The sequence below is a fragment of the Triticum aestivum genome, chromosome 3B, assembly GCF_018294505.1.
Source record: "Triticum aestivum cultivar Chinese Spring chromosome 3B, IWGSC CS RefSeq v2.1, whole genome shotgun sequence".
Taxonomy (NCBI): domain Eukaryota; kingdom Viridiplantae; phylum Streptophyta; class Magnoliopsida; order Poales; family Poaceae; genus Triticum; species Triticum aestivum.
In genome coordinates this window covers 1,143,087-1,159,035 of record NC_057801.1, presented here as the reverse complement: position 1 = coordinate 1,159,035, position 15,949 = coordinate 1,143,087, and positions in this window count along the sequence as shown.

Below are 15,949 nucleotides of genomic sequence, written 5' to 3'. Positions count from 1 at the left end.
GACGGGGACGGGCCCGGGGCGGTGACGGAGACGAGGGCGCGGCGAGGACGGGGGCGGCGACGGGGACGGGGGCGGCGACGGGGACGGGGGTGGCGACGGCGACGGCGTCGATCGATCGGGGCGCGCGGGCGGTGCTTCAATGGGAAAACATAGGAAGAAACAGAGGGAGAATGAAATTATCGCAAGTGTTGTATATATAGGAGAGGCCTTTAGTACCGGTTGGAGCCACCAACCGGTACTAAAGGCCAACTTTGGCCAGGCGAAGAGGCGGGAAGTCGAGGCCTTTAGTACCGGTTGGAGCCACCAACCGGTACTAAAGGGTTGTCTTTAGTACCGGTTGAAGCCACCAACCGGTACTAAAGGCCTCGCGCTGCCACCCTAAAGTTTAGTCCCACCTCGCCGGGCGAAGGGCAGCCGCACTGGTTTATAAACCCAGCCGCGGCTACCACTTCGAACTCCTCTATATAGCAGGCTTGTGGACCTAAATTCTGCGCGCTGCCCTGTGAGTCTGCTCGCTCTTTAAGGCCTGTAATTACACACCTGTGGCCTATCAGGCCCACAGGGCAGCGCCCCAATTTTTTTATAGTTTTTTTCTTTTCTGCTTTATTTTCTTCTATTTATTTTTGCATAGTTTTTTGTATAGTTTTTTTCTTTTCTGTTATATTTATTTTACTCTATTTATTTGTGAGTAGTTTTTTATCTAGTTTGCCAAAATTTAACATTTTCAGAGTTCATTTTGTAGTGATTTTCAATTTCACGGTCATTTTGTAAACGATTGAAAAATAGCAAATATAATTTTTTTTTCTTTTCTGCTTTATTTTTTCTTCTTTTTATTTCTGAGTAGTTTTTTTTTCTGCTATATTTATTTTCTTCTATTTATTTCTGAGTAGTTTTTTTATATAGTTTTTTTATATAGTTTTTTTCTTTTCAGCTATAGTTTTTCTTCTTTTCTGCTATTTTTTCTTTTCTGCAAAACTTGTTGGTCAAAGTCTGGAGTTATAACTTAAAAAAAAGAAATGTCGACGTGCAATTAGTTTTTGCCATAACAGAAGAAGTCCGAAGTTGTAATAAGTTATTAAAAATAAAAAAGAAGTGCAATGCTCTATAATTTGCTTCAAGCCTTTCGGAATAGTGTAAACTGCACTGCGCATAGCTCCGTGCAGTCTACCGTATTCCTGAAGGCTTGAAGCTAAGCAACGTGAGCATTGAGCCTCTTCTTCATCGTCTCTGTACTCAGGGCTTATAAACCGCTCCTAGTCCCTCTCACTTCGCGAGGTGGGACTAAAAAACAGCTTACGTCTGGTTCATCCATGAACCGGTACTAAAGGTGCTCGTGGGGCCCCAGCCTTACCTGACACAACCTCATTAGTACCGGTTCATGGTACGAACCGACACTAAATGGTGATGGTGGGGCCATAGCCTGACCGAAGGCTGACACAACCTCTTTAGTACCGCTTCGTGGCATGAACCGGTACTAAAGGTTCGCCACGAACCGGTGCTATTGATCGCCGCCACGAACCGGCAATAGTGTACACATTAGTGCCGGCTGAAATTCCAACCGGCACTATTGTGCTTCACATTTGACCCTTCGCCACGACCCGGTACTAAAGGGGGTGCACTAGCGCAGGTGCGGTGCGGCAAGTTTAGTCCCACCTTGCTAGCCGAGGGGCGACCGCACTGGTTTATAAACCCCCTTGCGGTCGCTCTCTCGAGCTCCTCTCCAAAGCAGGCCTACTGGGCCTACGTGTTCTTTGCTGCCCTGTGGGCCCACTTGGCCTTTGCGGGCCTGCATCCTGGCCCAACAATAGGTTGGGTTTCTAGTCGTATGCAGGCCGCTCTGGCCTAGTAGGCGGGCTTTTATTTTTATTTTTTTTGCTTTATTTATTTTTGTGTTTTTTTGTGTATTTACAGTTTCTTTGTGAATATTTTTGCTTTAGGTACAAAAAATTACAAACTTTCTGTTAGTGCCCGTAGTTTTCAAATTTAAATAATTTAAATTTTGAATTATTTGAAATTAGTGTGAATCACTAGTTTGTGAATAACTTAACTTTAAAAATCAGTAAAGGCATAAAAGAATTTGTTTGCACGTAAAATTTCTTCGCGTTTCAAATGCCAAAACACATAACTACCCTCACTATTACAGAGATTCCCCTCTGGGTGTGAAACACAGAAGAAAGTGATGATAGTGAAGCCGATCACATCCCAGATCTTTGGGTGTGAAACTTTTTCTTCGCGTGTGTCCCTTTGCGCCGTAACCATGGAAAATCTTCATCATTTAACGGGATGCTCGGGTCAATATTCACTGTGAATGGAGCAATTTCATCAAACTTTTCATAATCTTCTGACTTGTCTATCTTGTCATCCACTCTCACGATGTTTCTCTTCACAGAAAGAACTATGTGCCGCTTTGGCTCATCGTACGATGCATTCGTTTCCTTATCTTTTCTTTTTCTTGGCTTGGTAGACATGTCCTTCACATAGAAAACCTGTGCCACATCATTGGCTAGCCGAATGGTTCGTCTGCATACGCAAGATTGTTGAGATCCACTGTTGTCATTCCGTACTGCGGGTTTTCCGTTACCCTGCCTCGTGTCATATTGACCCATTTGCACCGAAACAAAGGGACCTTTAAACCACGTCGATAGTCAAGTTCCCATATGTCCTGTATATAACCATAATATGTTTCCTTTCCCGTCTTGGTTTCTGCATCAAAGCGGACACCACTGTTTTGGTTGGTGCTTTTCTTATCTTGGGCGATCGTGTAAAATGTATTACCATTTATCTCGTACCCTTTGAAAGTCATTATATTCGAAGATGGTAACTGGGACAGCAAGTACATGTCATCTTTAATAGAGGTGTCATGCATGGTACGTGTCTGCAACCAGCTGGCGAAACTCCTGGTTTGTTCACGTGTAATCCAGTCATCAGACCGCTCCGGGTGTTTGGAGCGTAGCAAATTCTTGTGTTCATCCATATACAGAGCCACCAAGGCGGAATTCTGTAGAACTGTGTAGTGTGCTTCAGTGAGAGAATGTCCGTCCATACATATTATTTGTTCCCCTCCTAGCGTGCCTTTTCCATCCAGTCTGCCCTTATGCCGCGATTCAGGAACACCAATCGGCTTAAGGTCATGAATAAAGTCAATACAAAACTCAATGACCTCCTCATTTTGATGGACCTTGGAGATGCTTCCTTCTGTCCTAGCACGGTTATGAACATATTTCTTTAAGACTCCCATGAACCTCTCAAAGGGGAACATATTGTGTAGAAATACAGGATTCAAAACGTTAATCTCTTCGCATAGGTGAAATAGGACGTGCGTCATGATGTTGAAGAAGGATGGTGGGAACACCAACTCGAAACTGACAAGACATTGCACCAAATCATTCTGTAACCTTGGTATGATTTATGGATCGATTACCTTCTGAGAGATTGCATTGAGAAATGCACATAGCTTCACAATGGCTAATCGAACGTTTTCCGGTAGAAGCCCCCTCAATGCAACCGGAAGCAGTTGCGTCATAATCACGTGGCAGTCATGAGACTTTAGGTTCTGGAACTTTTTCTCTGCCATGTTTATTATTCCCTTTATATTCGACGAGAAGCCAGACGGTACCTTAATACTGAGCAGGCATTCAAAGAAGATTTCCTTCTCTTCTTTGGTAAGAGCGTAGCTTGCATGACCCTGATGTATGCCGTCTTCTCCGTGCATACGTTGCTGGTCCTCCCGTGCCTCAGGTGTATCTTTTGTCTTCCCATACACGCCCAAGAAGCCAAGCAGGGTCACGCAAAGATTCTTCGTCATGTGCATCACGTCGATTGCGGAGCGGACCTCTAGGTCTTTCCAATATGGCAGGTCCCAAAATATAGATTTCTTCTTCCACATGGGTGCGCGTCCGTCAGCGTCTTTTGGAACAGGTTGTCCGCCAGGAACCTTTCCAAATATCACCTTCAAATCCTTGACCATACCATATACATCAGCACCAGTACGGTGGCGAGGCTTCGTCTGGTGATCCGCCTCACCTTTGAAATGCTTGCCTTTCTTTCTTACGGGATGCCTGCTCGGAAGAAATCGACGATGTCCCAGGTACACATTCTTCTTACAACTATTCAAATATATACTGTCGGTATCATCTAAATAGTGCATGCACCCGCGGTATCCCTTGTTTGTCTGTCCTGAAAGGTTACTGAGAGCAGGCCAATCATTGATGGTCACGAACAACAACGCCTTTAGGTCAAATTCTTCCCCCATGTGCTCATCCCACGCACGTAGACATGTTCCATTCCACAGTTGTAAGAGTTCTTCAACTAATGGCCTTAGGTACACATCAATGTCGTTGCCGGGTTGCTTAGGGCCTTGGATGAGCACTGGCATCATAATGAACTTCCGCTTCATGCACAACCAAGGAGGAAGGTTATACAAACATAGAGTCACAGGCCAGGTGCTATGGTTGCTGCTCTGCTCCCCAAAAGGATTCATGCCATCTGCGCTTAGACCAAACCATACGCTCCTTGCGTCATCTGCAAACTCCTTCCCGTACTTTCTTTCGATTTTTCTCCACTGCGACCCGTCAGCGGGTACTCTAAACTTTCCGTCTTTCTTACGGTCTTCTCTGTGCCATCGCATCGCCTTGGCATGCTCTTTGTTTTGGAACAAACGTTTCAACCATGATATTATAGGAGAATACCACATCACCTTGGCAGGAATCTTCTTCCCGGGGCGCTCGCCCTCGACATCACCATGCTCATCGCGGCTGATCTTATAGCGCAATGCACCACATACCGGGCAAGCGTTCAAATCCTCATACTCACCGCGGTAGAGGATGCAATCATTAGGGCATGCATGTATCTTCTGCACCTCTAACCCTAGAGGGCAGACAGCCTTCTTTGCTTCGTACGTACTCTCGGGCAATTCGTTGTCCTTTGGAAGCATATCCTTTATCATTACCAGCAACTTTCCAAATCCCTTGTCAGATACACCATTCTCTGCCTTCCATTGCAGCAAATCCAGTGTGGTGCCCAGCTTTTTCTTGTCACCTATGCAATTCGGGTACAACATTTTTTTGTGATCCTCTAACATGCGCTGCAACTTCTTCTTCTCCAAATCACTTGCGCAGTTTCTCTTTGCATCGGCAATGGCCCGACCTAGATCATCAACGGGCTCATCTGGTGCCTCTTCTTCAGCTTCTTCCTGCATTGCCGGCTCAGCTTCTTCCCGCATTACCGGCTCAGCTTCTTCCCCCATTGTTGTATCATCGTATTGAGGGAACCCATGGCCAGGATAGTTGTCGTCGTTCTCTTCTTCTTCATTGTCTTCCATCATAACCCCTCTTTCTCCGTGCTTGGTCCGAACATTATAGTGGGGCATGAAACCGGACTCAAACAGGTGGACGTGAATGGTTCTTGACGTAGAGTAATTGCGACCATTCTTATAGCCAGCACATGGACAAGGCATAAAACCATCCGCCCGCTTGTTTGCCTCAGCCGCAAGCAGAAAAGTATGGATGCCCTCAACGAACTGGGGAGAGGATCGGCCATCGTACATCCATTGCCGGCTCATCTTCATTACACAACACCGAATATACCAAATTAATACAAGTTCATACATAATGTTCATACAACACTTAAATGCAACAAACAAATAACTCTCTAGCTAAAGCATTTAAATGCAACAACAAATGCGATCAAGATTGCAACTAAGGTAACAATTGATCCAACAGCATAATGATACCAAGCCTCACTATCGATGGCATATTTTCTAATCTTTCTAATCTTCAAGCGCATTTTCTCCATCTTGATCTTGTGATCATCGACGACATCGGCAACATGCAACTCCAATTCCATCTTCTCCCCCTCAATTCTTTTCAATTTTTCTTTCAAGTACTCGTTTTCTCTTTCAACTAAATTTAACCTCTCGACAATAGGGTCGGTTGGAATTTCCGGTTCACATACCTTCTAGATAAAAATATCTATGTCAACTTGATGGGCATAATTTGTCATAAACACGAAATGCAACAAATAGTTTTAAAAGAGAATATACCACATCCGAATCATAACAAGGACGAGGGCCGACGGGGACGGATATCAAAATCATGGCACTATGTATAACAAACAACATACGGGTAAGATAATTATTATACAAGTAACTATATATCCAAATCACACAAACATCAATTTTTTATATAAAATTTCATGAACAAGAGGCTCACCACAAGGTGGTGCCGGCGACGGGACGGTGCGGGCGATCGACGGTGGTTACGACGGAGATTTAGAAGGCACTAAGTAAACCACACCTACATATGCAAACTAAGTGTTATTTTGACCTCAAATTGCATATAAATCAAATACTACCACATATAATTCCTCCCAAATTACTGAAACCCACAATTAATCACTATATAAACCAATGCTAGAGCTAATCTAGCAACGAGAGATGAAAGGACAAAGTTGCTAACCTTGGTGATCATTTGAATGGATGAGGGCCTGCAAATCTTGACAAATTTGGGGCAAATTTTGTGATGAACTCGAGAGGAAGAAGGGAAGAACAGAGGAGAGGGAGAGGGGAAAGGGGGAAGAACAGAGTGCGGGTGGACGAAGGGTTTATATAGGACGACCTTTAGTACCGGTTCGTGCCACGAACCGGTACTAAAGGTGCTGGAAGGGTCCCACTCTGACAACATCATGCCACCACTTTCTTTAGTACCGGTTCGTGGCACGAACCGGTGCTAAAGGTTCGCCACGAACCAGTACTAAAGAGCTCCTCCCGCCTAGCTGTTGGAACCGGCACTAATGGACACATTAGTGCCGGTTCTGTTGCAAACCGGGACTAATGTGTCTCACATTTGACCCTTTTTCTACTAGTGACTGTCAGTGCTAGTGATGGTGTACAAGGAGTAGAAAATTCATTGTCCCTAGCCTGATAAGCACTTCTGTGAGAGCAGCAAACAAAAAAGAGAAATACGACGAATTGATTAGTTTCAACATTAAAAACAGGAACCTGGAAAGAGGGCGATCCACGTGGTCGAAAACCCTATCTTTTGACAGTTTTTGAAATGTTAAGTGTCGGTGACCAAAGTGGGATCTTACCTTGTCTCGTTTATAAACTTAATTTTTTAAACAATGTTGAAACCCGACCCTTCAATCAATAGGATGCACACATACAATGAAACCATTACAAGAAAGATATGAAAAAACACTTACTACTAAGTCGATTTCTTTGTTGACAAAAAACCTCGCACCTCCCTCGGCATCATCGGCCAAAGTTGTCGAGGAAATGGACTTAAATCCTGATTGCCATGACCAACCATCATAGATTAGTATGTCAGCAAGACAACAAGATCACGACACAAGTAAGAATAGTTATGCTGACCGTGTTACTACATATACTAGAAGAATGCCCGTGCGTTGCAACGGGGCCACATTAACTTTAAGAGTTCAATATTACGACATTGGCGACCTTTTTTACCATCAAATCCTCACAAACACAGACACACACTCTCCCTTCCTTTTCCTCACTCTCTATCCCCCTCTCCCTCTCTCTCTAACACACACACATATCCATCTTATTGGGTACGGAACCATAATCCATCTATTTCACACATACACGCTAATGCATAACAATATGGATTATGTGTATTATATTTGCCACCAGAACTGAGGGAATTAATTTCATGAAAATCGACCAGCCAAAGCTCCAAGAATACGCGGACGAGGTGGCTCGGGTCGGCGTCGGCGCCGTCCAGCGCGGGCCACGGGCCCGCTTCCAAGTGCACGTGCAATGCACGTCTTCACAAATATTATAACCAGATGTGAGAAATCACATGCATAGAAAAGACATTCTGATAGCAATCCAAATACCATACTCAATTGAATACCTAACCTGGACAATACTCTTATTTCTATGCGCTAGAAAAAATGGAATAGCAAAGCTAAGTATGCCTACATACGCTCAGATTATATATAAGAATCTTGGGTGAACAATTGCAACAAAGCACTAAGCAGCGATAAATTTAAATAAAAAATCCATTAACTATGCAGGCAGCAGGCTTGTTACAACATAGAGAGATAGGAAAATGTCACCTCCAGTAATGTAGCGCAAAGGAGTGGAACGAAGCATGAATGAGCGGTTGTCTGTTCTTCTCCATGTACATGGATCAGCAGTAGAGGCCAAGTATATAAGTACTTGACTGAACTCCACTATTCGTGCACGGAGAGCCATGTCACCTTCTCGCCGCTGCAGCATGGGAGGACGGCTGGTTCACGTGACCCTCCAGCTGGGGGATCCATGGTGGCTGACCGTCGAGCTCGAGGCAGAGAAGTTGAGGGCAGCAATGGCGAGATCCATGCCGGCCAACCGGGCAAAGAGGAGGTCGTCGGGGAGGGACACATCGGCAAGATCCGGTCACCACGCGACCTGAAGAGAAACAGTGATTTCCACAAGTTGTAGGCCAGCGGCGTGCTCCATCCCCTGCGATGGGGTGACCATGGCGGTGGCCACAGCTCCTCATGCTCGCCTCAATCTCGGTGACACACCCTTAGTGTAGGAGGCAGCAACGACCTCGATGAAATCATGGCCTCCATCCCGGAACGCATGAAGGACCTCGACCCCGTCGCTACTCCTCCCGCCTTAGCCGCACGCGGCAGCGGACCGTGGGTAGGAGGGCAGGCGGCGTCGCCTCGGCTGACGGCAGGGAGCAGCATTGATTTCGGGTAGGTGGCATCGCGAGGACGGCCGCGGCCGCGGGGAAGCACCCCGGTCATGCTGCCAGGCCAATCCTTCTCCTCCAATCCCCTATCCCCGAAGATTGCGCCGCCGCCCCAGTCGTGTTGTTTCCATATATTATGCCATTTTTTCCTGTACCTAAACAAACGTGGGTGAGCGGATGGCAGAGTTTTGGTCCGCCCTCTAAAATTGCTAAACGCACTTTTGGTGAGGATTATTGTTACTAGAAGAACGCCCGTGCGTTGCAACGGGGCCACATTAACTTTAAGAGTTCAATATTACGACATTGACGACCTTTTTTACCATCAAATCCTCACACACACACAGACACACACTCTCCCTCCGTCTTCCTCACTCTCTATCCCCCTCTCCCTCTCTCTCTAACACACACACATATCCATCTTATTGGGTACGGGACCATAATCCATCTATTTCACACATACACGCTAGTGCATAACAATATGGATTATGTGTATTATATTTGCCACCAGAACTGAGGAAATTAATTTCATGTAAATCGACCAGCCACAGCTCCAAGAATACGCGGACGAGGTGGCTCGGGTCGGCGTCGGCGCCGTCCAGCGCGGGCCACGGGCCCGCTTCCAAGTGCACGTGCAATGCATGTCTTCACAAATATTATAACCAGATGTGAGAAATCACATGCATAGAAAAGACATTCTGATAGCAATCCAAATACGATACTCAATTGAATACCTAACCTGGACAATACTCTTATTTCTATGCGCCAAAAAAATGGAATAGCAAAGCTAAGTATGCCTACATACGCTCAGATTATATATAAGAATCTTGCATGAACAATTGCAACAAAGCACTAAGCAGCGATAAATTTAAATAAAAAATCCATTAACTATGCAGGCAACAGGCTTGTTACAACATAGAGAGATAGGAAAATGTCACCTCCAGTAATGTAGCGCAAAGGAGTGGAACGAAGCATGAATGAGCGGTTGTCTGTTCTTCTCCATGTACATGGATCACCAGTAGAGGCCAAGTATATAAGTACTTGACCGAACTCCACACTCCACTCTTCGTGTACGGAGAGCCATGTCACCTTCTCGCCGCTGCAGCATGGGAGGACGGCTGGTTCACGTGACCCTCCAGCTGGGGGATCCATGGTGGCTGACCGTCGAGCTCGAGGCAGAGAAGTTGAGGGCAGTAGTGGCGAGATCCATGCCGGCCAACCGGGCGAAGAGGAGGTCGTCGGGGAGGGACACATCGGCAAGATCCGGTCACCACGCGACCTGAAGAGCAACAGTGATCTCCACAAGCTGTAGGCCGACGGCGTGCTCCATCCCCTGCGATGGGGTGACCATGGCGGTGGCCACAGCTCCTCATGCTCGCCTCGATCTTGGCAACACACCCTGAGTGTAGGAGGCAGCAACGACCTCGATGAAATCATGGCCTCCATCCCGGAACGCAATCATGTCGCTCTAAATAAATGGATTCAATCATGTGACTCTAATTACTTCGGATTGTTATGTGCACACTAAGCGGGGTGCAGTTAGGAAAGAAAATGTTCTCTAATTAAAGTGATTGGGTGATTTAAGGTAAGGTTAATTAATTTAGATTTGATTTTTAGTGATTGTTAGTAAAGTACGATGCGTCTTTAAAATCTTTTATTTGTTTCCTTAAAATATATTATTTGTTTCCTAAAGAAATTTGCAATAATGGAAGATATCGGTTGATTTGGATAAGTTAGTAAATTTAAATCCGTGATTGCGTGCACGTTTGGAAAGTGCTGATCTCCACAAGCTGTAGGCCGACGGCGTGCTCCATCCCCTGTGATGAGGTGATCATGGCGGTGGCCACAGCTCCTCATGCTCGCCTCGATCTTGGCGACACACCCTGAGTGTAGGAGGCAGCAACGACCTCAACGAAATCATGGCCTCCATCCCGGAACGCAATCATGTCGCTCTAAATAAATGGATTCAATCATGTGACTCTAATTACTTCGGATTGTTATGTGCACACTAAGCGGGGTGCAGTTAGGAAAGAAAATGTTCTCTAATTAAAGTGATTGAGTGATTTAAGGTAAGGTTAATTAATTTAGATTTGATTTTTAGTGATTGTTAGTAAAGTACGATGCGTCTTTAAAATCTTTTATTTGTTTCCTTAAAATATATTATTTGTTTCCTAAAGAAATTTGCAATAATGGAAGATATCGGTTGATTTGGATAAGTTAGTAAATTTAAATCCGTCATTGCGTGCACGTTTGGAAAGTGCTGATCTCCACAAGCTGTAGGCCGACGGCGTGCTCCATCCCCTGCGATGAGGTGACCATGGCGGTGGCCACAGCTCCTCATGCTCGCCTCGATCTCGGCGACACACCCTGAGTGTAGGAGGCAGCAACGACCTCGACGAAATCATGGCCTCCATCCCGGAACGCAATCATGTCGCTCTAAATAAATGGATTCAATCATGTGACTCTAATTACTTCGGATTGTTATGTGCACACTAAGCGAGGTGCAGTTAGGAAAGAAAATGTTCTCTAATTAAAGTGATTGAGTGATTTAAGGTAAGGTTAATTAATTTAGATTTGATTTTTAGTGATTGTTAGTAAAGTACGATGCGTCTTTAAAATCTTTTATTTGTTTCCTTAAAATATATTATTTGTTTCCTAAAGAAATTTGCAATAATGGAAGATATCGGTTGATTTGGATAAGTTAGTAAATTTAAATCCGTCATTGCGTGCACGTTTGGAAAGTGCTGATCTCCACAAGCTGTAGGCCGACGACGTGCTCCATCCCCTGCGATGAGGTGACCATGGCGGTGGCCACAGCTCCTCATGCTCGCCTCGATCTCGGCGACACACCCTGAGTGTAGGAGGCAGCAACGACCTCGACGAAATCATGGCCTCCATCCCGGAACGCAATCATGTCGCTCTAAATAAATGGATTCAATCATGTGACTCTAATTACTTCGGATTGTTATGTGCACACTAAGCGAGGTGCAGTTAGGAAAGAAAATGTTTTCTAATTAAAGTGATTGAGTGATTTAAGGTAAGGTTAATTAATTTAGATTTGATTTTTAGTGATTATTAGTAAAGTATGATGTGTCTTTAAAATCTTTTATTTGTTTCCTTAAAATCTATTATTTGTTTCCTAAAGAAATTTGCAATAATGGAAGGTATCGGTTGATTTGGATAAGTTAGTAAATTTAGATCCGTGATTGCGTGCACGTTTGGAAAGTCCTGATTTGCAAGGAAAGAGCTGAGGGGTAAATAAACCGGTGAATAAGAAACCAGCATCGAAAAAAATCTACGACGGTTAACCAACGGAAAAAAACCGGACGAAAGTGGTGGGACGAAAAAAAACCTGGAAGCGAGACTACCAACTGCTCCATTAGGAGTAGAGATAAATGAATTCAATCATGTCGCTCTAAATAAATGGATTCAATCATGTGACTCTAATTACTTCGGATTGTTATGTGCACACTAAGCGGGGTGCAGTTAGGAAAGAAAATGTTCTCTAATTAAAGTGATTGAGTGATTTAAGGTAAGGTTAATTAATTTAGATTTGATTTTTAGTGATTGTTAGTAAAGTACGATGCGTCTTTAAAATCTTTTATTTGTTTCCTTAAAATATATTATTTGTTTCCTAAAGAAATTTGCAATAATGGAAGATATCGGTTGATTTGGATAAGTTAGTAAATTTAAATCCGTGATTGCGTGCACGTTTGGAAAGTGCTGATCTCCACAAGCTGTAGGCCGACGGCGTGCTCCATCCCCTGTGATGAGGTGATCATGGCGGTGGCCACAGCTCCTCATGCTCGCCTCGATCTTGGCGACACACCCTGAGTGTAGGAGGCAGCAACGACCTCGACGAAATCATGGCCTCCATCCCGGAACGCAATCATGTCGCTCTAAATAAATGGATTCAATCATGTGACTCTAATTACTTCGGATTGTTATGTGCACACTAAGCGGGGTGCAGTTAGGAAAGAAAATGTTCTCTAATTAAAGTGATTGAGTGATTTAAGGTAAGGTTAATTAATTTAGATTTGATTTTTAGTGATTGTTAGTAAAGTACGATGCGTCTTTAAAATCTTTTATTTGTTTCCTTAAAATATATTATTTGTTTCCTAAAGAAATTTGCAATAATGGAAGATATCGGTTGATTTGGATAAGTTAGTAAATTTAAATCCGTGATTGCGTGCACGTTTGGAAAGTGCTGATCTCCACAAGCTGTAGGCCGACGGCGTGCTCCATCCCCTGTGATGAGGTGATCATGGCGGTGGCCACAGCTCCTCATGCTCGCCTCGATCTTGGCAACACACCCTGAGTGTAGGAGGCAGCAACGACCTCGACGAAATCATGGCCTCCATCCCGGAACGCAATCATGTCGCTCTAAATAAATGGATTCAATCATGTGACTCTAATTACTTCGGATTGTTATGTGCACACTAAGCGGGGTGCAGTTAGGAAAGAAAATGTTCTCTAATTAAAGTGATTGAGTGATTTAAGGTAAGGTTAATTAATTTAGATTTGATTTTTAGTGATTGTTAGTAAAGTACGATGCGTCTTTAAAATCTTTTATTTGTTTCCTTAAAATATATTATTTGTTTCCTAAAGAAATTTGCAATAATGGAAGATATCGGTTGATTTGGATAAGTTAGTAAATTTAAATCCGTGATTGCGTGCACGTTTGGAAAGTGCTGATCTCCACAAGCTGTAGGCCGACGGCGTGCTCCATCCCCTGCGATGAGGTGACCATGGCGGTGGCCACAGCTCCTCATGCTCGCCTCGATCTCGGCGACACACCCTGAGTGTAGGAGGCAGCAACGACCTCGACGAAATCATGGCCTCCATCCCGGAACGCAATCATGTCGCTCTAAATAAATCGATTCAATCATGTGACTCTAATTACTTCGGATTGTTATGTGCACACTAAGCGAGGTGCAGTTAGGAAAGAAAATGTTTTCTAATTAAAGTGATTGAGTGATTTAAGGTAAGGTTAATTAATTTAGATTTGATTTTTAGTGATTATTAGTAAAGTATGATGTGTCTTTAAAATCTTTTATTTGTTTCCTTAAAATCTATTATTTGTTTCCTAAAGAAATTTGCAATAATGGAAGGTATCAGTTGATTTGGATAAGTTAGTAAATTTAGATCCGTGATTGCGTGCACGTTTGGAAAGTCCTGATTTGCAAGGAAAGAGCTGAGGGGTAAATAAACCGGTGAATAAGAAACCAGCATCGAAAAAAATCTACGACGGTTAACCTACGGAAAAAAACCGGACGAAAGTGGTGGGACGAAAAAAAACCTGGAAGCGAGACTACCAACTGCTCCATTAGGAGTAGAGATAAATGAATTCAATCATGTCGCTCTAAATAAATCGATTCAATCATGTGACTTTAATTCCTTCGGATTGTTATGTGCACACTAAGCGGGGTGCAGTTAGGAAAGAAAATGCTTTCTAATTAAAGTGATTGAGTGATTTAAGGTAAGGTTAATTAATTTAGATTTGATTTTTAGTGATTGTTAGTAAAGTATGATGCGTCTTTAAAATCTTTTATTTGTTTCCTTAAAATCTATTATTTGTTTCCTAAAGAAATTTGCAATAATGGAAGGTATCGGTTGATTTGAATAAGTTAGTAAATTTAGATCCGTGATTGCGTGCACGTTTGGAAAGTGCTGATTTGCAAGGAAAGAGCTGAGGGGTAAATAAACCGGTGAATAAGAAACCAGCATCGAAAAAAATCTACGACGGTTAACCTACGGAAAAAAACCGGACGAAAGTGGTGGGACGAAAAAAAACCTGGAAGCGAGACTACCAACTGCTCCATTAGGAGTAGAGATAAATGAATTCAATCATGTCGCTCTAAATAAATGGATTCAATCATGTGACTCTAATTACTTCGGATTGTTATGTGCACACTAAGCGGGGTGCAGTTAGGAAAGAAAATGTTTTCTAATTAAAGTGATTGAGTGATTTAAGGTAAGGTTAATTAATTTAGATTTGATTTTTAGTGATTGTTAGTAAAGTATGATGCGTCTTTAAAATCTTTTATTTGTTTCCTTAAAATCTATTATTTGTTTCCTAAAGAAATTTGCAATAATGGAAGGTATCGGTTGATTTGAATAAGTTAGTAAATTTAGATCCGTGATTGCGTGCACGTTTGGAAAGTGCTGATTTGCAAGGAAAGAGCTGAGGGGTAAATAAACCGGTGAATAAGAAACCAGCATCGAAAAAAATCTACGACGGTTAACCTACGAAAAAAAACCGGACGAAAGTGGTGGGACGAAAAAAAACCTGGAAGCGAGACTACCAACTGCTCCATTAGGAGTAGAGATAAATGAATTCAATCATGTCGCTCTAAATAAATGGATTCAATCATGTGACTCTAATTACTTCGGATTGTTATGTGCACACTAAGCGGAGTGCAGTTAGGAAATAAAATGTTTTCTAATTAAAGTGATTGAGTGATTTAAGGTAAGGTTAATTAATTTAGATTTGATTTTTAGTGATTGTTAGTAAAGTATGATGCGTCTTTAAAATCTTTTATTTGTTTCCTTAAAATCTATTATTTGTTTCCTAAAGAAATTTGCAATAATGGAAGGTATCGGTTGATTTGAATAAGTTAGTAAATTTAGATCCGTGATTGCGTGCACGTTTGGAAAGTGCTGATTTGCAAGGAAAGAGCTGAGGGGTAAATAAACCGGTGAATAAGAAACCAGCATCGAAAAAAATCTACGACGGTTAACCTACGAAAAAAACCGGACGAAAGTGGTGGGACGAAAAAAAACCTGGAAGCGAGACTACCAACTGCTCCATTAGGAGTAGAGATAAATGAATTCAATCATGTCGCTCTAAATAAATGGATTCAATCATGTGACTCTAATTACTTCGGATTGTTATGTGCACACTAAGCGGAGTGCAGTTAGGAAAGAAAATGTTTTCTAATTAAAGTGATTGAGTGATTTAAGGTAAGGTTAATTAATTTAGATTTGATTTTTAGTGATTGTTAGTAAAGTATGATGCGTCTTTAAAATCTTTTATTTGTTTCCTTAAAATCTATTATTTGTTTCCTAAAGAAATTTGCAATAATGGAAGGTATCGGTTGATTTGAATAAGTTAGTAAATTTAGATCCGTGATTGCGTGCACGTTTGGAAAGTGCTGATTTGCAAGGAAAGAGCTGAGGGGTAAATAAACCGGTGAATAAGAAACCAGCATCGAAAAAAATCTACGACGGTTAACCTACGAAAAAAA